Here is a 23,394-nt window from a genome sequence, read left to right as displayed (position 1 = left end):
TTATAGTTCTATTTTTGTTACTTATTTTTTTTTTTTTGTATTTTTATTTATTTTCAGTGAGCATTTACGTCTTGATATTTTAAACAATATGACTTCATTAACCTAACAGATCAGAACCACAGTTAATTAGAATTGAATGATCCTGATTGTCTAAGGGGTAGATATTTAATCTTTATTAAAATAATAATAAATAATAATAAAAATATAAAGTAGTTTTCTCTTTCTGTGTGCTTTTGGGGGGGTTGTTTGTGGGGGGTTTTGTTTTGGGTTTTTTGTTTGTTTGTTTGCTTAGTTTTAGATTTCTTGGCTAATAAACAAGGAGGTTCAGAGAGTAACAAAATAAAATGTCTACTTAGTTTTATCGCTGTCTCTGAAATACACCTCGAGTTAGTGCTGGCAATACTGTGCATGGGGAGAATGAGACCTGAAAGGAAAAAAACGCACCACGGTGTTCACAGCTTTCTCTGTTCAGGTTTTTTAATTTAGCAGAAAATACAGAGGATTTTGGCTAACTGCACTCTCAATTCTATCCAGATGTCCAGTAGACAGGGAGGTCATTTCTCAGCTTCTTTCTTCCCAACAGGTAAACTTCCACATACTCAGGGAAAAAAAAAAAAGGAACAATGAAAACATGAAAAAAATTAATATAGAATAAAATAAAACAAAATAAAACAAAATAAAAATTTAAAAAAAGAAAACTCCAAAGTTAATAAAAAAGTAAAATAAGAAAAGAAATTAAAGAAATAAAATCTAAAATAAATTTAAAATATAATTTAAAAATTTAAAAATACAAAATAAATAACATGAACGTAAAAACTGAAATAATATCCATAAATTTTTAAAAAATAGAAGTCATTAAGATTTTAAATAGTAATAAAGAAAAATTTAAAAATTTTAAAAATAAATAATAGACTAAAAATATAAAAATTAAAGAAATAAACCAAAAGCATTTTAAAAAGACAAAACAAAAAAAAATTAAAACATTAACCACAATAAAACATTTAACATAAAATACAAAAATCAAAAAGTAAAAAATAAAATAAACAATAAGTAAAATAAAATATGAAATTAAATAATCACAGCCCTCCCCTCATGCCACTTCCTAACAGGCCCCAGGAGTTTTCTCGATTAGGCAGGGATAGGGAAAACAAACCCAGTGCCTCCCAGAAAAAAAAAGGTTTTCTAAAAAATTCTCAGTTTTGCTTGGAAACAAATTCTGTTTTAGCAGGAAGCTCACTTGGGATGAACACCCACATGTGCCAAGGCAGGAAAGAACCACCCCATTGTGTCCAAGGAACAGCAACTAGGCCGGGATTTAAGTTTTAATGGAACTTAAGTAATTAAAAACACACTGAATTGAACTTGAAAACGAGATGAATCAAGGCAATTAAACACTTTACAAGTTTTCCTGGGAATTCCCAGAATTCTGTGGATATGGTGCTGACACATTCCTGATTTACCAACCTTAATTGGGGAAATTTCCTTGGAAATGTCCCCTAAGAAGTACCAAAATTCCAATTAGGATAGAAAATAGGAAAAAAAAATATAGCCTTACTAAAATCAGAGAGAGGAAAAACATCAAATAAAAGGAAGGAATAATATCCAACTCCCAGCTTGCCCAGAAAACAAGCCCAGAAATTTCCAACATGGAAAACTTTTGGAACAGCCAGGAAGTCTGTGGATGTCCATGGAATGATGATTTCAAATCTGCTTCCTCTGCTCTGATTTTCCAGGGAAGAGGGAGTTAAACATGCCAATTTACTCCTGTGCCAGAATGATCTCTAGTTTGTGGGAGTAACAACCCAAAGAAACTCCAATCTTACTTGTATTTGGCAGCTGAAACTCTCAGCAGAGTTGGGAAGTTTCAGTGGAACCAAAGAGCCACGATTCCTGGAATAACAAAATTCAAAAGTCAGCAATTGTATTTACAAATCCATGGAGGAGGAGGAGGATGACACCAGGAACACAAACCAGCTGAAAGCAACGATGTACTGGAAAGGGCTGGCAATCAAATGGACAGTCTCTGGTTATGCTCAGGCATTTCTCCAGGAGTCAGAGAGAAAAGTGGGAACCTTGAACTGGGATAAGGCCTTCCAGTGCCTCCACTTCCTACTGGCTCTCTCCTTTTTTGCCAACTACCTGCAAGAGGAAAAACAGCAGGAATAAAGTTTCAAACAGGAGGTCCTTGGTTCAGGCAGACTGAAGTGCAGCTCCCAGGGAGCGAGTCCAGGCTGTGCCCAGGGGAGCTCCGGGAATCTGGGATTGCCCGTGGGATTAAAGGGCTGGAAAAGCAGGACCCACCTGCCGGGTTTAGTGCTGGGACACAGCAAGGCCTTGGCTCAGGGGCAGCAGTTGGAGCTGGGACTGCAGGAGAACACCCCAAAGCCAGGTTAAACATCACGCAGCACGCTCCAGGAGAAACTCCGGTGGGAGAAGCCCCCAGATGCTCCGTGTTCCTTGCCCTCGGCAGCTTTGCCAGGGCCTCCCTCAGAATACTGACCTCACCCTGCAGCTCCTAAAAAATAGGAGAACTTATGGAAATCACCCAGCAATCCATGGATTTCCAGGTATTAAGAAACCAAAGCTGCAGCAAAATGTGCCCAAACTCTACTGCAAACCAGCAGCTCTGAGGAGACACAGGAGTTTATTCCAGAGGGGAACACAACTACCTCAGCCAGCCAGTGTTTCTCTCAGGCTCTCCCCACTGCTCTCTGAGGACACAAACAGCAGTTGGACACAAACAGCAGTTTTTCCCTGCTGTTCCCCTTTCCACCAATGTGAAGACTTCTGTTCTCCTCCAACTCCATGTTCAGGAGGGAAAATAGGAAAATTATCATTGCACAGACTGTCCAGGAGAGTGTGGCTGAGGCAGGATCACCAGCTCCCAATCCACTGCTGCTCCTGGATTTCTGAGCAGTTCCTTCCCCTCCTGCCCTCCCCAGCACCATGCCCTGGGTGCCGTGTCCACAGACACCTTCTCCATGCAGCTTAAAACCCACAGAAGCCAAAAGAAAGAAGATCAAAAATCAATTCACATGTTTCTAGTCTGAAGAGAATGAGGGAGATCTAAAATCTGTATTTATTTTAGAACAAGTAGAGCAATTTTTAATGATCTTGAGTATCGCCAAAGGCCAGCAAAAGCTGATAAATACCTTCATTAACTTTTATTAGCAGAAAAAAATAGAAGTTTTAACTTCAGTAAAGATCAAGTTTTGCTGCTAAACATTAAGGTGGTGGCATGTTGGTGTTTGTGCTTTCATCTTCTGACATTAGAGATATTTTTACAATAAATTTGTTATTGAAGCAGCACATCTCAAAATAAGGTTTTTAACAAAAAAAATGGCCAAAAAAAGAGAGTCTCAAAAGCAAGAAGTAAGTCTCCCAGCTATTAAAAAAAAAAGCTGTCTCTGGTGTGTATAACTTGCCAGCCCCTCATGTTTTCAGTCCTACCATTGATTTTTACCAAGTTGATGGTTAAAACCTTGTAGAAAGCTAAAAAAAAAATGATAAAAATAAACTAAAAAATAAAATTTAAAAAAAAAAAAAAAAATCCTGGACAAAGCCAGGCATTTTCCCAAGCCCCCTCAGTGTGGAGCTGTGTCAGCCCCGAGGGTTTGGCCCCCCAGCCCAGCCCAGAGCAGGCTCCAGCTGCTCCCCAGGGGGGGTTACCAAGGGACTCACCTGTTTGAAGCTGTAAATGCAGGTGCCCTGCACTGCAGTGCCAATAAATGTGAAATATGTGACTCTCATCATCAACAGTGACTGACCTTCTCAGGGGAGCCCCCTCACCCGGGATGGGGCACTCTGCCATGGATTTAATCCATCTGCACCTGAAACAAAGTCAGGACAAAAGTCAAAGTGCTGCAGGAGAACTTGACAGCTCCAGACACTTGGTGTCAATCCAGGAATACCCTCTACAGCCCAACTACACCCCACATGACAAATTTCAAGCCCCCAGGACTTGTCCCATTCCCCCTACACCCAGACTAGGCAACAAGGCAGAGCAGCTCCAGGCCAAACACACCAACCCCCGTGACACAGGACAGGACAAAAGGGGGGACACAACAGGGACAGAAATATCTCGGCAAGAAGAATGACCCTGAGGACCGAGAGAACTCGCAATGAGATGACCGAGGTCAGACCGATGGGGAGCTGACCAGGCTCAGAGAACCCTGCAGGAAGAAGATGCCGACGGGATCAGAGATCCCAAGAAACGCAGAGATGGATGCCTGAGAATCCTACGGTCAGAATCCTCCACTCAGCTGTGCACTTTTAGAAGACCTAAACTGCCTGAATGGATCACAGCAGTGCACAGCTGTGGATACAGCTCAGAACAAGACCTGGAAAGGCACCAGCCTGGATGTTTGTGAAGAGAGATGGATTCTGATGTGTGTCTGAGCTCCCGAGTCAAGGGTTTGATGCTTGGCCTGGTATCAGCACCAGGAATATGAAGATGTTAAGAACGATGCCTGGGGTTTCCAACAGACCCCTCAAAGGGATAATACAAAAGAGACAGAGTGCACAACAGACAAGTGACACAACCTTGCCCTGGGACTGCTCTGCCCTGCACACCTCAGCACTGGGATCAAAAATGAGACTTTTCCCTTTACACAGCCTAAGGGGTCACATCTTGGACATCCCCATCTCCAAACCTGATTTAAAAACCCCTCCCGGTGACCCCTGACCCCACACCCCACTTTCATCCCCTCTGTGGCTCCCAGCCCTCCACTTATCTCAGGGACATCTGGGGATGCCAATCCACGTCAGGTTCAAAAAAAGGCCGCCTCTCCTCTGAGGTAATTCCTGCTGCCTCTGGGCTGGTGTCTCTCAGTCAGCTACAATAAAGAAAAGCAAACGTGACCGTGTGATCTCAGCAGCACATGGGCCAAAAACCAGCAATTCTGCTACTCACCACCTCCTGAGCACACCCAGGTCCTTGGGCCCTGTGCTCCAGCTCTGCTCAGACACCAACACTGCGGGGTGTGCCTGGGTTAAGAGCAGACAAGGTGATGTGGCACTGCTGAAACTTGAGCAGCCCCTCGCTCCTCCTCCCTGACACACCTCAACTCCTCAGCTGTTACCAAAGCCCACCTGGATGGCCCCTTCAAATGGAGAAGGTCAAGGCTTCACCACAGAGTCCTGTAATGCTCCCACTGTCTGGCTGGTGAGGGGAGCTCGGCATCGTGTGAGTGGAACACCTAAAACACACAGCACTGGACGCTCAGCGTTCCACCAGCAAGTGAGGCTGGAGCAATAGTAACTGCTTCTGTCCACCCATCACTGCTCACCTCGTCCACTTCACCTTGACTGCAGAGACTCAGCTTTGCCTCCTAAAAACAAAGACAAAGAACAGTGCTGTAACATGGCCACCATTTACACTCCCCTGCAAACACAAACACTGACTGACCTTCTCAGGGGAGCCCCCTCACCCGGGATAGGGCCACTCTGCCATGGATTTAATCCATCTGCACCTGAAACAAAGTCAGGACAAAAGTCAAAGTGCTGCAGGAGAACTCGACAGCTCCAGACACTTTGTGTCATCCTCTCTCTTTTTACTCCTGAGGGGTCCATCCCACTGGGCCCTCTCCTCTCTAAGGTAACTTTAAATTGCCTCCTGGGACTGAAAAGGTTTTTCTCCTTCACCCAACCACCAACCCCAACAACTCAACTTTTGAATATGAGCGGACAAAATCCATCCTGGACAGAAATGAACGTGTTGGCTCCATGGATTTGGAAACGTTCTCTCAGTGCTGCCATATCCAAACTCCAGCTGTGCACCTCCTCACACTACCTGGGACCACAAAACAGAAAATGTGACTATTCCCCTCCAGAAGAGTCATCCCTGGGGCTCCTCTGCACCCCTGTCCTGGCTCCCCCTCAGATCTTCCCCCACTCCAGAGGCTGCCCAGAGTGAACCCAGCAAAAGGAAAAGGGACACACCGAGCACAGCACTCACCTGTGGGCCACCTGCCCAAGTGCCAACTCACCCCCTCCCTCTATTCCTTGGCACACCTGGGCAGCAGCAGCACCTGCAAAGAAACAAAAAAGGAAAAATCATGCTGAGTTCCTGAAACTGCAACCTCCCCACTCTGGCTGAAGCACACCACAAGTGAACCTTAATGTTGCACCCATCCACCCTCCTCTGGCATCCTGGGCCAGCACATCTGCCAAAGGGACCACCTAAAATAAATTTAAAAAAAAATAACAGTGAATGCTTAGAGTTGCACCAGCAAGTGACACTTCAGCAAGAGCAACTGCTTCTGTCCACCCATCACTGCTCACCTCGTCCACTTCACCTTGACTGCAGAGACCCAGCTTTGCCTCCTAAAAATAAAGACAAAGAGCAGGGCTGTAACATGGCCACCATTTACACTCCCCTGCAAACACAAACAGTGACTGACCTTCCCTGGGGAGCCCCCTCACCCGGGATGGGGCACTCTGCCATGGATTGAATCCATCTGCATCTGAAACAAAGTCAGGGCAAAGGTCAAAGTGCTGCAGGAGAACTTGACAGCTCCAGACACTTGGTGTCAATCCAGGAATACCCTCTACAGTCCAACTACACCCCACATGACAAATTTCAACTCCCCAGGACTTGTCCCATTCCCCCCACACCCAGACTGAGCAACAAGGCAGAGCAGCTCCAGCCAAACACACCAACCCCCGTGACACAGGACAGGACAAAAGGGGGGACACAACAGGGACAGAAATATCTCGGCAAGAAGAATGACCCTGAGGACCGAGAGAACTCGCAATGAGATGACCGAGGTAAGACCCATGGGGAGCTGACCAGGCTCAGAGAACCCTGCAGGAAGAAGATGCCAACGGGATCACTGATCCCAAGAAACGCAGAGATGGATGCCTGAGAATCCTACGGTCAGAATCCTCCACTCGGCTGTGCACTTCTAGAAGACCTAATCTGGCAGAATGGATCACAGCAGGGCACAGCTGCGGATACAGCTCAGAACAAGACCTGGAAAGGCACCAGCCTGGATGGTTGTGAAGAGAGATGGATTCTGATGTGTGTCTGAGCACAAGAGACAAAGTTCAATGATATCAGTGCCTGTCCAAGGAACAGGGAGATGTTAAGAACAATGCCTGGGGTCTCCAAAAAACCCCTTGAAGGGTTAAGGCAAAAGACACACAAAACAAAACACACAACAGACACAGAGTGCACAACAGACAAGTGACACAACGTGCCCTGGGACTGCTCTGCCCTGCACACCTCAGCACTGTGAGACCTTCTCTCTATGTGCCCTAAAGGGGTCACAGCTTGGACATCCCCATCTCCAAACCTGACCCAAAAATCCCTCCCAGGAACCCCTTACCCCACACCCCACTTTCATCCCCTCTGTGGCTTTGAGCCCTTCACTTATCTCTGGGATGTTCAGGGATGAGAATCCACATCAGGTGCCAAGGAAGGCTGTCTCTGCCTCAGGGAAATTCCTGCTGTCTCAGTCAGGTGCCATAAAGAAAACCAAACATCCACGGATGATCTCAGCAGGGCTGTTGGGTGAGAGGATCTCAGTGTGAGACAAGTGACCACCTGAAACACACAAACAATAAGGGATGCTCAGAGCTGCACCAGAAACACCACTGCCCTGACCACACAAATATATCAATTGTAGAAAACACAAACAAAAGTCCAGCAAAAAAAAAGCCAACTCTTATTACTGATAGTTAAACTACCTAATACAATATAATACAATAATACAATATAATGATGTATACTATAATATAATATATATAATAATAAATAATATATATAACATTATATAATATATAATATAATAATGCATAGTATAATATAATATAATATATAATAAAAATAACCCCATGTCCATTCCCCTCAAAAAACCTTCAAGATGCGTATCTTATGTATCTGGGTATACCCCCAGTTTAAAGACCTGCCTCTAATCAAATAAGCATAAAACCCACATCTTTTAAACTATATAAATTCATTAAGCTAATACATCAAAACCACAGAATTTTAAATCCTTAGTCAACACTAGTACATACACTAATTCCATCTCTACATACAAAATCAAAACCCATTTTCTATTATTAACATAACAAAAAAAGCCTCAACTTTTAACTGTAGTAAAACCTAAAAAACCTACTTAAATAAAATAATTCCATTATATCTGAGCCAAAACTTCAAACAAACCTCCTCCAAAATTAATATTTTAAGTGCCAGAAACCCTCAAATATTTAAAATAATTCCTTCAAAAATACCTTCTGTACCTTTCAGACTGATTGTGAGAGCAAAGCAAGGAAAGAAAAAGCACGCAGTTTGTTTTAAGAAAACAGTGTTCACTCCTGTGCATTCCCTCTCCAGTGTGTTCAGCCCAGGCACAGACAGACTGCAGCACACAGATCTCCTTTGCTCTTTGTTAGTTTTAGGGCAGGGAAGTTCCCTGCACTGATGTTTTTCCCTTTTTCTTCGGGTTCATTAAACCTGCTGCAGACTGAAAAACCCAGAGAAGCACCAAGAGCTGCACCTGCAGCCACAGGGCCTGGACCTCAGCATTTTATCAACACAGAACAGCTGATAAGAGACCAAAGGAGCTGAGCTACAGCCACAGCAAGGGCTTTCTGAATTTACCATCTCCCTTCAGAAAACCAAAATGCTTTATTATTTTATGTTATTCATTCTTTATGCTTAGGAGCACTTTGTGTATTAAATAGTTTTTTCCATTTCTTCCCCAAGAAATTCTTTCCCAAACCAATTTAAAAGACAGACCAATTTTAGTTTACTTTCCAAAAAAAAACCCATTCAAGAGTTTCCTCCCAAGTTTACCCTAAACCAGAACAACAAACAAATTAATAAAAAAAAAGGCCCAAATATACTTCAATTAACAGCGCCAAAAACAATTATTCCAAACTCAATGAACACTTAATACCTCAAAACCATCAGAACAAACAGACCACCTATAAATACACACAAAACCAAAAGATCCATTTGAGTACAAACAATATCTCCCAAATTATCCATAACTAAATAAATGCTAAATAAACAAACCCCTACAACACCACAAACAATAGTCTAATTATAAATATTAAGAAACCTTAAAAAATTAACTACATCACACCAACTCAAACCCACTAAAACAAACACAACACCCTTGCCATGATAAAAGCCACAACTAAATAAATAAAACCCTCCCCTATACCTCACACCACAGCCAATTACACCACTGTAAACCTTAGAAAACAAACCCTGGAAAAACACAATATCCCCCCAAAAACAATTCAACAACAAAACTCAGTTCAAAAATACTCTGACCAATGTGAACTGTGAAACCAAACATGAATTAAATACACCACATATCTCTCATCATACACCACCTACAAACACAAAAAAAGCCACACAATAAATCACTAAAAACCACCAAACAGAAAAAAACAGCTCTACCCAACCTGAATCCCTCCATACAACACACAAAACCCCAATAACACATTTCAGAAGTCTCTCAAAAAAAGAGCTACTTAAATTAATTCTACCTCAAATACAAACAAACTCACCCATAAAGTTATCTTCACTCAAAAACCAAAATATATATAACAAATAATACCAAAAAAGTCACACAAAACACTACACACCACCTAAGAACATAATATTGAATAAAAGCCACACAGAAGTGCCACCATTCATTAAAATTCCAGATGAAAAGAAAATCCCTCCACTTTAAACACAGATAACAACAGAAAAAAAGGAGTTTCTTCAATCAATTTGAAGCCCTTTTGTCTCCATAACTCCTTTTTCTTCTGGGAGCACCGGGGAGGGTTTATTAAGATGAAGCTGAAAAGGAAAAAAAAGTCCCCCCCTATAAACCCACACTGGTTTACCTTGTGCTGTTGCTCAGTGTAAAGGTTTGATCCCCATCGCCTCCCAAGTAACGCTCCAAACCCACGTGCTCCCCATGAACCACAGCCAGGACCTCAGCGTGAGCTCCTCACTCCCCACGGCTGGATACCAGAATGAGCTGGGGCTGCCCTCTTCACCTGGAACCGCCCCATCATTATCCATCACAGCTCCACCCGTGCCTGCTCTGTCCCCCCTCACTGTTCACAGCTCACACCCGGGGCTGCTCTCTCCCCTCCCCATCCTGTGCCATCTCTCACCTGCAGCTGCTGCCACTCCGAGGGTGAGGCAGAGGGGACTTGCTGTTCGTTCCCGGGACGGTTCATGGTCTGCACCTGACACGATGGGGCACCGGGCTTCCCTTGCTGTGGATAAGGACCCCTCTTCTCCTGCAGGTGCCCGAGGCTGAAACGGGGATTCCACCCCCGAAAATCCATATGCCTGAGGTTCATAATTCCTAAGGAAATTCCCCAGAAATCGTTACCCTTCATTTACAAATATTCCTTTGGAATCACTCCTGACTTGTCCTTCTGTGGAAGCGTTTTAAACATTCATTGGAGAGCTCAGGAGCCGAGTTGGCTTGTTTATGACTTGGCTGACAAGCCCAGACAAAACCCAAACACCGAGAACGCCGGCACTGACCGGCCCTCCCCGTGAACTCCCCGGCTCCGCCCCCGGCTCCGCCCCCGGCTCCGCCCCCGGCTCCGCCCCCGGCTCCGCCCCCGGCTCCGCCCCCGGCTCCGCCCCCGGCTCCGCCCCCGGCTCCGCCCCCGGCTCCGCCCCCGGCTCCGCCCCCGGCTCCGCCCCCGGCTCCGCCCCCCGCTCCGCCCCCCGCTCCGCCCCACGCTCCGCCCCACGCTCCGCCCCACGCTCCGCCCCACGCTCCGCCCCACGCTCCGCCCCCGGCTCCGCCCCACGCTCCGCCCCCGGCTCCGCCCCACGCTCCGCCCCCGGCTCCGCCCCCCGGCTCCGCCCCCGGCTCCGCCCCACGCTCCGCCCCACGCTCCGCCCCACGCTCCGCCCCACGCTCCGCCCCCGGCTCCGCCCCACGCTCCGCCCCCGGCTCCGCCCCCGGCTCCGCCCCCGGCTCCGCCCCCGGCTCCGCCCCCGGCTCCGCCCCACGCTCCGCCCCCGGCTCCGCCCCACGCTCCGCCCCACGCTCCGCCCCACGCTCCGCCCCCGGCTCCGCCCCCGGCTCCGCCCCACGCTCCGCCCCCGGCTCCGCCCCACGCTCCGCCCCACGCTCCGCCCCACGCTCCGCCCCACGCTCCGCCCCCACGCTCCGCCCCCACGCTCCGCCCCACGCTCCGCCCCACGCTCCGCCCTGCCCGGGATGGGGACGGGACCAAACGTCCACATACTCGGGGGAAAAAAGAGTAAGGAAAAAAAAAAGGAACAATGAAAACATGAAAAAAAAAATTATAAAATAAAATAAAACAAAATAAAAATTTTAAAAAACCCTCAAAAGTTAATAAAAAAGTAAAAAAAGAAAATAAATAAAATCTAAAATAAATTTAAAATATAATTTAAAAATTTAAAAATACAAAATAAATAACATGAACGTAAAAACTGAAATAATATCCATAAATTTTTTAAAAAATAAAAGTCATTAAGATTTTAAATAGTAATAAAGAAAAATTTAAAAATTTTAAAAATAAATAATAGACTAAAAATATAAAAATTAAAGAAATAAACCAAAAGCATTTTAAAAAGACAAAACAAAAAAAAAATTAAAACATTAACCACAATACAATATTTAACATAAAATACAAAAATCAAAAAGTTAAAAATAAAATAAACAATAAGTAAAATAAAATACGAAATTAAATAAACACAGCCCTCCCCTCATGCCACTTCCTAACACAGGCCCCAGGAGTTTTCTTGATTAGGCAGGGATAGGGAAAACAAACCCAGTGCCTCCAGGAAAAAAAGGTTTTCTAGAAAATTCCCAGTTTTGCTTGGAAACAAATTCTGTTTTAGCAGGAAGCTCAATTGGGATGAACATCCACATGTGCCAAGGCAGGAAAGAACCACCTCATTGTGTCCAAGGAACAGCAACTAGGCCGGGATTTAAGTTTTAATGGAACTTAAGTAATTAAAAACACACTGAATTGAACTTGAAAACGAGATGAATCAAGGCAATTAAACACTTTACAAGTTTTCCTGGGAATTCCCAGAATTCTGTGGATATGGTGCTGACACATTCCTGATTTACCAACCTTAATTGGGGAAATTTCCTTGGAAATGTCCCCTAAGAATTAGCAAAATTCCAATTAGGATAGAAAATAGGAAAAAAAAAATAGCCTTACTAAAATCAGAGAGAGGAAAAACATCAAATAAAAGGAAGGAATAATATCCAACTCCCAGCTTGCCCAGAAAACAAGCCCAGAAATTTCTAACATGGAAAACTTTTGGAACAGCCAGGAAGTCTGTGGAATGATGATTTCAAATCTGCTTCCTCTGCTCTGATTTTCCAGGGAAGAGGGAGTTAAACATGCCAATTTACTCCTATTCCAGAAGGATCTCTAGTTTGTGGGAGTAACAACCCAAAGAAACTCCAATCTTACTTGTATTTGACAGATGAAACTCCCAGCAGAGTTGGGAAGTTTCAGTGGAACCAAAGAGCCACAATTGCTGGAATAACAAAATTCAACTCAGCAAAAGTCAGGAATTCCATTTACAAATCCATGGAGGAGGAGGAGGAGGAGGAGGACACCAGGAACACAAACCAGCTGAAAGCAACGATTTACTGTAAAGGGCAGGAAATCAAATGGACAGTCTCTGGTTTTGATCAGGCATTTCTCCAGGAGTCAGAGAGAAAAGTGGGAACCTTGAACTGGGATAAGGCCTTCCAGTGCCTCCACTTCCTACTGGCTCTCTCCTTTTTTGCCAACTACCTGCAAGAGGAAAAACAGCAGGAATAAAGTTTCAAACAGGAGGTCCTTGGTTCAGGCAGACTGAAGTGCAGCTCCCAGGGAGCGAGTCCAGGCTGTGCCCAGGGGAGCTCCGGGAATCTGGGATTGCCCGTGGGATTAAAGGGCTGGAAAAGCAGGACCCACCTGCTGGGTTTAGTGCTGGGACACAGCAAGGCCTCGGCTCAGGGGCAGCAGTTGGAGCTGGGACTGCAGGAGAACACCCCAAAGCCAGGTTAAACATCCAGCATGACACGCAGCACGCTCCAGGAGAAACTCAGGTGGGAGAAGCCCCCGGATGCTCCGTGTTCCTTGCCCTCAGCAGCTTTGCCAGGGCCTCCCTCAGAATACTGACCTCACCCTGCAGCTCCTACAAAATAGGAGAACCTATGGAAATCACCCAGCAATCCATGGATTTCCAGGTATTAAGAACCAAAGCAGCCGCCTCTCAGTGGTGTCCCCAAGGCCCAGCAGTGCCCAGCACCTTTGACTGGAATTTGAGGGGTCCCAGCACAGCCCCAGAGCAGCAGAAAAACTCACCTCCAGACTCACCAGAGAGATGACAGGAGGGCCCTCCCTGCGATGCCTGCTGAGCCAAGTGGAGCTGGCAGGGTGACCCATGGACATTCTGTGTTCACCTTTCAACAGAGTCAATGCGGAAACAGAACAAATCTCTCTCGGTGTCGAGATCCCTTCAGGTGCACCTGGAGATGCTGCAGTGTCCTTCAGCAGTCAGAGCAGAACAGGGTTTCTACGGTGCTGTAAGTGAGAAATACAATTGAATCAGAAGAAAATAAAAGGAAGCATCTCTCCCCTTGCTTTTTATATTAAAAAAATCATGCAGTAGAATTTTTTTAAGCGTTCATTCTTGTTTTACACTGTGTAAATTATGAGCACTCACCTTTCAGCCTGAAATTGCAACAGCTCCTCAGGCTGACTGAGCTCAGCAAGACCACCAGAATCACTGAATTGTGGAAGGGAAAGCTCATCCCATTCCAGCCCCAGCCAGGGCACGGACACCTTCCACCAGATCCAGGGGCAGCCACAGCTTCTCTGGGGAACCTGTGCCAGGGCCCCGCCGCCCTCACAGGGAACAATTCCTTCCTGATATTTAATCTAAACCGGCCTCTGAGGCATAAATTGAAAAATCACAACTAATCCTTTATAGTAAATTAAAGAGCATATACAGTATATTAGAATATATTCCAAGTACTATTTTAAAATATATAAGATAGCATTTAGTAACATTGTGCTTATTACTTTTTTGCATATATTTAAACATTACAAATATGAAACCTTCTGCATAATCAGACAATGAACTAGAAGAACTAACCTAAACAACAGAATAACAGCATTAAGAGCACAAATAAGGAAAAGAACACAGACTCCAAAATAATATGTTCTCTTAAAATTGTGCCAAAAAAGCCAAAGCACACATGAGAAAGATAAAGGTGAAAAAATAAATAAAAAAAGACCCCCACCACAGCCTGGAGACCACCACCACTAAAAACTGAGCGTGCCCAGAAAAGTATAGAGTAATTACCATACCAAACGAAAATAAGCAAGATCAAAAATAAATATGTATGAAGAAAGTCTGTAAGATATCATGAATATGTAAAACCTCTGAAAATAAGAAAGGGGACAAATCCCCTGGGGGGGTATGCGTGTCTTTGATAAAATTATTCCCCACGTCAATAAATGCAAACCGCTCTAACAACTCGGATTAGTTGTGGAGTTCTTTCCGTGTCGTTTCGGCCTCCCTTCATCCTGATGAAGCCGTTCCCCTTGTCCATCACTGCGTGTCCTTGTGAGAAATCCCTCTCCATTGGGCATAAGCGGCTGGCACAGACCCCCCCCCAAATCAATGTTCCAGGGGCTCCCGGGGCCACACGAGCGATTCCGGGCGTTTTACCGGCTTCCCCTGCCGCCTTTCCCGGGAGCCCCCCGGGCTCGGCTCCAGCGCCGACAGCGAGTGCTCCAACTCTGGGTACAGCGCCAGCGTGTCCCGCCCGCCCGCCCGCCGGGGGATCGGCAGCGGCCCCGACTCCGCCTTGAACGGCCCGCCGAGGAAGCGGCAGTGAGGGCGGACACCGGCCGGGGCCGCCCAGGAACTGCCCCCGGCTCGTTCGGTTCGGCTGAGGGCGGCGACGTTCGGGGAAACCCGGCTGGGCTCGGCTGTTCGGGGAAACTCGGCGATTTCCGTCAGCCGTCGGCTATTCTCGGCTGTTCGGGGAAACTCGGCAGTTTCCGTCAGCCGTCGGCTATTCTCGGCTGTTCGGCAACACTCGGTCATTTTCGTCAAACTTCGGCTATTCTCGGCTGTTCGGGGAAACTCGGCGATTTCCGTCAGTCGTCGGCTCTTTTCGGCTGTTCGGCTAAACTCGGCGATTTCCGTCAGCAGTCGGCAATTCTCGGCTGTTCGGCAACCCTCGGCGATTTCCGTCAGTCATCGGCTCTTTTCGGCTGTTCGGCTACACTCGACGATTTCCGTCAGCCGTCGGCAATTCTCGGCTGTTCGGCAACTCTCGATCATTTACGTCACCCCCCGGCTATTTTCGGATGCAGCGAGCATTACGTCACTTTCGCCCCTCCCCCGCCGCCATCTTAGTTGTGGCTGAAGCCAACTCCGGTCGAGCCGCCATCTTTTTTGTGGCACACTTAAGGCCCCCATCGGTGTCTAACACAGGCGCCTGACTAAAACGACTAACCTGAACCCAGCTGCGGCACGGTTCAACCCATAGCCCGTGTCCCTACACCTCGAAACGCTACAAAAAATTGTCTCCGGGCGGCGCCGTGGTCGGGGTTTTGTGCAGGCAGTCAACTAGACAACTATGCGGTCCTCTCTCTTTCCCGCCCTTTTCGCCGCCATCTTTAGAAGGTCAAGCGCCGCGAGCCGCGTCGCCATCTTTGTTGTGGCACCCCCCCCAAATGTCCCCCTCGGCTGTTCGTACAGGCGCCTGACTACATCGACTGCCCAAACACTGCCGTGGCGCCGCTCAGCCCCCATCCCGTGTCCGCGTACCTGCGTACGCCGCGGAAAAAAATCGCTCCCGGGCGGTTCCGTGGTCCAGGTCGCGCGCAGGCAGCCGTCTGCCACGTGTCCGGGGTCCTTGCACATTTTTCCCGCCTTTTTGGCCGTGATCTTGCGGCGCTCGGGCGGCAACACTGCCCGTGAGCTCACAGCCCGGGGCTGCTGCGCACCTCGGGGACGACACGGGGAAGAGTTGCAGTACCGCTGTATGTCCACAGGATGGCAGCACTGCCGCACAGCTCTCGGGACGGGCGCGGGGGAGAGTTGCAGTACCGATCTTTATCCACAGGATGGCAGCATTGCCTTACAGATCGGCTCGGGGGAGAGTTGCAATACCGATCTTTATCCACAGGATGGCAGCATTGCCTTACAGATCGGTTCGGGGGGAGCTGCAGTACCGTTCTTTATCCACAGGATGGCAGCATTGCCTTACAGATCGGCTCGGGGGGGGAGCTGCAGTACCGCTCTGTGTACAAACGGTGGCAGCGCTGCCGCAAGGAGCGGAGGCAAAAAAGAACGTGGACAAAATTCCCCTTCCAAACATCCCCGAAAATAAATGCCCCAAAAGACCCCCAACCACAACAAGTACGAGAACCCCGCCCTCAACCAAGCCGAATCCAAAAAAGCCTTCAGTTTAGGCTGTATTTCAAAATTTCTTCTATTTTTTTTTGAGAAATATCTAATAACCATTACAAATTTATCTATAATATCATGTACATTGTATTAAGTATATTTTTCATATTATAATAAATGGAACAAGTAATAATATAGTGTATCAATAGTGTACGTATTGCTATTTCCTTTCATATTTTATAGTTCTATTTTTGTTACTTATATTTTTCTTATTTCTCTCTTTGTATTTTTTTTCAATTCATAATTACTTCTTGACGTTTCTACAGATATTTTAAACTATATTAATTCATTGACTTAACACATCAGAACCACAGTTAATTAGAATTGAATGAACCTGGTTTTCTAAGAGATAAATATTAAATCTTTATTAAAATAATATGGGCATATTTTCTCTTTCTGTGTGCTTTTGGGGAGGGGGGGGGTTGTTTTGGATTTCTTGGCTAATAAACAAGGAGGTTCAAAGAGCTACAAAATAAAATGTCTATATTGTTTTATCTCTGCCTCTGAAACATCAAGTTAGTGCTGGTAATACTGTGCACGGGTAGAATGAGACCTGAAAGGAAAAAAAAAGGCACCACACTGTTCACAGCTTTCTCAGTTCAGGTTTATTAATTTAGCAGAAAATACAGAGGATTTTGGCTAACTGCGCTCTCACTTCTATCCAGACGTCCAGCAGACAGGGAGGTCATTTCTCAACCTCTTCCATGCTGAGAGCGAACCTCCCACGTACTGGGGGGAAACAAGAGGGTGGATTTAATCCATCTGCATCTGAAAGAAAGTCAGGACAAGAGTCAAAGTGCTGCAGGGAAACCTGACCTCTCCAGACACTTGGTGTCAATCCAGGAATACCCTCTACAGTCCAACTACACCCCACATGACAAATTTCAACTCCCCAGGACTTGTCCCATTCCCCCCACACCCAGACTGAGCAACAAGGCAGAGCAGCTCCAGGCCAAACACACCAACCCCCGTGACACAGGACAGGACAAAAGGGGGGACACAACAGGGACAGAAATATCTCAGCAAGAAGAATGACCCTGAGGACCGAGAGAACTCGCAGTGAGATGACCGAGGTAAGACCGATGGGGAGCTGACCAGGCTCAGAGAACCCTGCAGGAAGAAGATGCCAACAGGATCACTGATCCCAAGAAACGCAGAGATGGATGCCTGAGAATCCTACGGTCAGAATCCTCCACTCGGCTGTGCACTTTTAGAAGACCTAATCTGCCAGAATGGATCACAGCAGTGCACAGCTGTGGATACAGCTCAGAACAAGACCTGGAGAGGCATCAGCCTGGACACTTGTGAAGAGAGATGGATTCTGATGTGTGTCTGAGCTCCTGAGTCAAGAGTTTGATGCCTGGCCTGGTATCAGCACCAGGAAAAGGGAGATGTTAAGAATGAATTCTGGCATTTCCAACAGGCCCCTCAAAGGGCTGAGGAAAAGGACACACCACACAGGACACACAACAGACACAGAGTGCACAACAGACAAGTGACACGACGTGCCCTGGGGCTGCTCTGCCCTGCACACCTCAGCACTGTGAGACCTTCTCTCTATGTGCCCTAAAGGGGTCACAGCTTGGACATCCCCATCTCCAAACCTGACCCAAAAATCCCTCCCAGGAACCCCTGACCCCACACCCCACTTTCATCCCCTCTGTGGCTTTTAGCTCTTCACTTATCTCTGGGATGTTCAGGGATGAGAATCCACATCAGGGGCCAAGGAAGGCTGTCTCTGCCTCTGGGAAATTCCTGCTGTCTCAGTCAGGTGCCATAAAGAAAACCAAACATCCACGGATGATCTCAGCAGGGCTGTTGGGTGAGAGGATCTCAGTGTGAGACAAGTGACCACCTGAAACACACAAACAATAAGGGATGCTCAGAGTTGCACCAGAAACACCACTGCCCTGAGCACACAAATATATCCATTTTAGAAAACACAAACAACAATCCAGCAAAAAAAGCCAACATTATTACTCGTAGTCCATTTTCCAAATATAATAAAAATAACCCCCTCTCCATTCTCCTCAGGAAACCTCCAAAATATACACCCAGAACCCCCCAACTAAAAGACCTGCCTCTAACCAAAGGAGAAGCAGAAAACCCATGTGTTTTGACCTATATAAATTCATTAACCTAACACATCAAAACCACAGAATTTCAAATTCTTAGTCAACACTAGTACACCATATACACCAACCCCATCGCTATACACAAAATCAAAACCTATTTTCTCTTACTAACATAACAAAGCCTCAACTTTTCCCCCCCAGAACTGGGAATTCCTGCGGGTGCGTCCACCGGCAGGCAAAGAGGCTTGGGCTGGGCTGGGACAGGGCCCAGGTCGGACAATTGTGTGCAATAAACAGGCTCACACAACTCCCACTGCGGGCACAGCTGGGCTCAGCCTCCTCCTGGATTGTGCCCAAAGCCTGGCCAGGGCTTCAGGAGCAATGCAGGAGCTGCCTTTGGCCCTGCACCTCCCAACAGGGCCACAGGACTGATCTCAGGGCCCTGTCTGGCCTCTGAACATGGACAGGTCAAGCCACCTTACACTAATGAGCACAGACCTAGTCCAGAACACTAATGATCCCGGCTATTTCACTGCTGAGGGGATACACACACAACAGCGGTCTTGAAGTTTCACCCAGAGGTCAGCTTTGGCTCAGGACTCTTGCTCAGACCTCAGTGCTTCAATAAGTCCCAAGCTGTTTGAGCCCCTACAGAAAGCTTATTCCCATCTCAAGTCAAACCACATTTCAGGCAGCACTTCTCCTGCCAACTCCTGAGGCTAATTAGCCTGCCAGGAAAGAGTAATGGCTGATCCTGGAATTACAGGAGGCAGGGATGGGAAAGGACCCTTTTTATTCCATCCACAAAGTCAAAGGCCATCAAAAAAACCCTCAAGTGAACACCTGAGCACACACCTGAGCAGCACCAGGAGATAAGAGGCCAGGCACTCCTGACTCCCAGAGCTCCCCCAGGGCTGCCACTCACCTTTAGCCCTTGTCCTCGACAGCAAGGCAATCCCAGGGACAGAACTCCAGGCTCCTGCTGCTCCTGGAAGGAGGCACCAGACAGCTCAGTGGTGGCTGAACACGGCAGCAAACCCAGGATACTCTTCCTTGGGCAAAACTCCAGCCACTAAAAAGCCAGGAACACAGGACAACCCTGCCCCTCCACTGGGGCGTGAGGATCCAGCTCCACTGACATATGGACATTGGAGACAGGAACCCATAACCCCTCGTGAAATCAAATCACAGCCCCAGATGTTTTCCTGCTCATGCCTGCAGCCCCTCACTCACCTTTCACAGGCTTCTACCAAGGGTTTGCAGATACTTTGCTTCTATCTAAAACCATCAATATCACCTTATTTTGAGGTTTCAAGAAGTCACATCACATCTTGGTCGTATGTTCCACAACAGATTCTCCTGCAAAAAGAAGGATATTTTTCTCTTCAGATAATTTCTTAAGCTGTCAAGAATGCCAGGATCTCACACATACCCAGAAATTCTCTCAACACCATTTGCTGCTTCCCTCTCTGCCAGGGCACCAGTGAGTTCTGGGTCATGAGTTCTTGTTCCATGCTGGCCAGTGACCTTCAGAGATAAAAGAAGACACCATTAGAAATGCTAATCACAGCCACAGGCATTAAACTTACCAGAAGGCAAAAGCTTCTGGAAGCAGAAGCAGGCACTCCTCTCACCCTGCTGGAGCTGATGGGTCCATTCTCTGCTCTGCTCTCACAAACCTTCAGCCAAACCCAGCACTGCTGCAGATCTGCAACACAACAGCAGTTTATCCACAGGGGGCTCCTCCAAACATACATTTCTCATCCCTTGGGGTGTCCAGAGCAGCCCCAGGGCTTATTTTACATCTTCCCAAGCATGGCCAAAGCCCCCCAAGTGCACAGGAACAACAAACCCCCACAGTGTAGCAACAGGTTTAATCTGCTCCAACAACAACAACTGATCCATTTCACTGCCAGGTACTTGCACTGCTCGGTGTGGGAGGGTCAATGGAGCTTCTTTTCTTTGCAGGGTGTCCTGAAGGACAAAACATGAAAAGAAAATTATTTTTTTTCTACAAAACAAACAACAACAACCCCTCAAAAATTATGCCATACCCTAGAAAATGCCTTTTTCATTTTGAACTCAGCATCCTAGAACTTAAACAACCATTAAAAAGAGAAAACACATGAGATGGACAAAAGCACCTGATAGTGGATAAACTTCCAGAGACTCACATCCTCCTGGAAAATGGTTTCTCCAAGTCTTTTCGCCTCTTTCCAAGCCCTTCTCCATCCTCAGGGCTCACTGCACTCACCCCGAGGAGCTCAGCAGGGAAAAGGAGCAAGTGGAGACTCGGGGGCTGCCCTGGGATCTCTCCTGGCACCGCCCTGGGCGGTGACCGAGTGTTTTGCCAGTCCACAACAGCAGGAGAATGGACACAGACATCAACAAGAATGGTCTTATTTTACTATTAATGCAGAGGCAAAACAGCAGTAAAAAGACACGTTTGGTAAAACAATGAGCTTTATCACTCACTTGGCTTTAACAATGAGTCAAAACAAGCATGGGAATGCATCTGACCGTTACTACAGGAGCAGGGGAGAGAGAACAGTGACTGAGCTCCATCACCAGTTCCCTGAACACCCACCATCAGCCAGAGCCTGCAGTGGCTGGGGAGCCCCGTTCTGCAGCCAGGACCTGGAGAGCCCTTCCCGCCAAGGGGGAATCCTACGCGGTGCGTCCACCCGTAGCCAGGATCTCCAGGGCGCCCAGAAAGGGGTCCAGCTTCAGAGGCCCAAATTGACAAGCCCAAACGACTTGTTCAGCGTTTTGTGCAGGAAACATCTGGTTCTGATGGCCCACTTCCCAGCCAGCTGGGGCCAGGGCTTGGCCAGAGCCCAGGCCACAGCCGGGAGGGTTTTGCCTAAAATATTCTCCTCACAAGTCCCCAGGAATACCTCTAGGGAGGATTTCTGGATACACCCCACACCAAGTGACACAAATGACTCTACAACAGGCAGCTCGGCGATAAGAACACCTAACACTAGTGCTTAGATCACCTACTTTTAACTAAAGTGTCTGGATGGCATTAACAGCATCATGCTCAAGGTTCATCTGGGAAGTCACCTCAGGCTCAGGCCTGTTGTTCAGGCCTCAGCATCTCACTGGGAGATGCTCTCTGGGAAGCCAAGGCAAACCAGAGCCTCCCAGGGCAGCACAGACCCACCTGCAAGGGGAAGGGGGATTGTTACCTGTCTGCAGGATCGCCACGACAATGGTCCAACCACAGCAGCAGCCTTTGCCAGTCCAGGCAGGCAGAACACAGCATCAGCCAAGATCTCCCCACTGAGCACAGGATGGATCAGCTTCCCAAGGAAGGAAGGGCTGCTGGGGAGGGCAGGACAGGTCTGCACCTGGACAAAAGAAGAGGAGGAGCCCAGCAGGCCATTACACCTCTGCAGCACAGCCAGACCAGTGCTCCAGGCTGGAATTACCACTGTTTACATCCCTGGAAACCCACCATCCTACGCACCACAACAGCCAGAGCAGAGATCCAAGCCCGTCCCGCAAGGGCCAGAGATGAGAACAACTTCAGGGCATTTCTTCCCTAAGAAAACAGAAATGAAATATTTAAACAACAGCTTGTCATTTTGGAGGCAGCGTGAGCTACCAACACTCACAGCAGATCTCAGCACATCTGGGAAACTCGCATTCCCACTCAAGCTGAAAAACTGCCCAGAAAACTCACCTGACCCAAAGGTGGGAATGGAAGAAAAAGCAATCATTTCTTCCACCTGGCTGAGAGCATTTTGTGCAGTTTGTAGTTCCTAACCTACACCTCCAAGTCACACCAAATCCTTACCTTTATTTCCATTAGGTCATTATTAGAAGAAAAACTTGAAGTATTTTCGAGGCTGGTACCTAATTCGGTTGATGTTTTCCTTCAAAGAGCTTTACAAATAAAAGCTCTACTTTGCCTCTCCCAAGTGCTTCAGTGTTCTGACCATGACTTCCCGTTCTTCCCTATGGACTCCAAAGAAATTCCAATTTCAACAACTAAAGATTAATTTCTGATGAAAATGGTGAGAAATACAGACAGAAAGAGGAGAGACTTATTGGATCACAAAACACTTCATTGCTCAGGATAAGCAATAGCACAGGTGAAGCTGTCAGTGAATGCATTAGTGGCTGTTACCTGGCACAAGCAAAGGCCACAGATCTCCCAGTCTCTGACTCACCCAAGGGGCTTCACAGTCAGAAGGGCAGAACAACCACCAGGCTCTGAGTCCCCCGGAGCCTCCAGTGTCATTCCGGGTGGGAACCTCGAGCCCCGAGTGAGAGCAGCAGGTCTAAAAACACTTCAGCAGGTCACAAATCACTGCAGGGACATTTGATCCCACCTGGAATACAATGAAATAAACTGCAAAGACAGGAGCCTTGTACATGTTGATAGCAGCACATCAGCCACAGGGCATTACAAACACTTTGAAGGGAAGGAACTGAAGTCTCCCAGAGGCAAAAAGTGCTGCTTGTTTCCTTTAGGACAGAAGGTGATTGTAAGGCAGGACTAGAACAAAACCCCCACAACATTCAATGCCCTTCCAGAGCTCTGTTTGTTTGCCCAAGCAATCCTGAGCTAGATGGAAATGTGCATCTCCCTACTCAAAGCAGCAAAGAACCCCCCAAGGAGAAGCTCAGCAATGCCCCTCAGCACTGCTGCCCAAGATCACCTACAGGGACTGAGATCACCAGGGACCCTGAGGCTTCCCCACCCTCCAGAGCCGCACAGCAGCTGGGAATCCCCTGTCATAGCCCAGCCCTGGAGCCTCCCCCAGAACTGGGAATTCCTGCGGGTGCGTCCACCGGCAGGCAAAGAGGCTTGGGCTGGGCTGGGACAGGGCCCAGGTCGGACAATTGCGTGCAATAAACAGGCTCACA

General features: G+C 47.3%; 5 long non-coding RNA genes across 7 annotated transcripts; all 5 read right to left on the bottom strand.

Annotated features, from left to right (window-relative positions):
- Positions 1 to 225: 225 nt before the first annotated feature.
- Positions 226 to 2,396, bottom strand: LOC310921141. Its single transcript, XR_014592093.1, has 4 exons — positions 2,302 to 2,396; positions 1,972 to 2,139; positions 1,824 to 1,890; positions 226 to 598 (listed from the first exon to the last, which is right to left on the bottom strand). It is a non-coding gene; the product is annotated as an uncharacterized lncRNA (long non-coding RNA).
- Positions 2,397 to 2,677: 281 nt separating this feature from the next.
- Positions 2,678 to 5,316, bottom strand: LOC310921283. Of its 2 annotated transcripts, none has more exons than XR_014592104.1 (4): positions 5,289 to 5,316; positions 5,062 to 5,198; positions 4,913 to 4,986; positions 2,678 to 4,835 (listed from the first exon to the last, which is right to left on the bottom strand). It is a non-coding gene; the product is annotated as an uncharacterized lncRNA (long non-coding RNA). The 2 variants fall into 2 exon arrangements; XR_014592105.1 differs by having other exon boundaries at positions 5,092 to 5,198.
- Positions 5,317 to 5,529: 213 nt separating this feature from the next.
- LOC310921133 lies at positions 5,530 to 6,326 on the bottom strand. Of its 2 annotated transcripts, XR_014592089.1 has the most exons (4): positions 6,283 to 6,326; positions 6,116 to 6,180; positions 5,957 to 6,029; positions 5,530 to 5,791 (listed from the first exon to the last, which is right to left on the bottom strand). It is a non-coding gene; the product is annotated as an uncharacterized lncRNA (long non-coding RNA). The 2 variants fall into 2 exon arrangements; XR_014592090.1 differs by having other exon boundaries at positions 6,116 to 6,290.
- A 5,677-nt stretch (positions 6,327 to 12,003) lies between these two features.
- On the bottom strand, positions 12,004 to 13,153 carry LOC310921284. The gene is made up of 3 exons (XR_014592106.1): positions 12,925 to 13,153; positions 12,595 to 12,762; positions 12,004 to 12,499 (listed from the first exon to the last, which is right to left on the bottom strand). It is a non-coding gene; the product is annotated as an uncharacterized lncRNA (long non-coding RNA).
- A 4,958-nt stretch (positions 13,154 to 18,111) lies between these two features.
- LOC310921305 lies at positions 18,112 to 20,245 on the bottom strand. Its single transcript, XR_014592110.1, has 4 exons — positions 20,151 to 20,245; positions 19,949 to 20,043; positions 19,442 to 19,875; positions 18,112 to 18,296 (listed from the first exon to the last, which is right to left on the bottom strand). It is a non-coding gene; the product is annotated as an uncharacterized lncRNA (long non-coding RNA).
- Positions 20,246 to 23,394: the final 3,149 nt, after the last annotated feature.

This window comes from Zosterops lateralis, assembly GCF_965231275.1.
Source record: "Zosterops lateralis genome assembly, chromosome: 33".
In the NCBI taxonomy this organism is placed as follows: domain Eukaryota; kingdom Metazoa; phylum Chordata; class Aves; order Passeriformes; family Zosteropidae; genus Zosterops; species Zosterops lateralis.
This window is presented reverse-complemented; position numbering and strand designations above follow the sequence as displayed.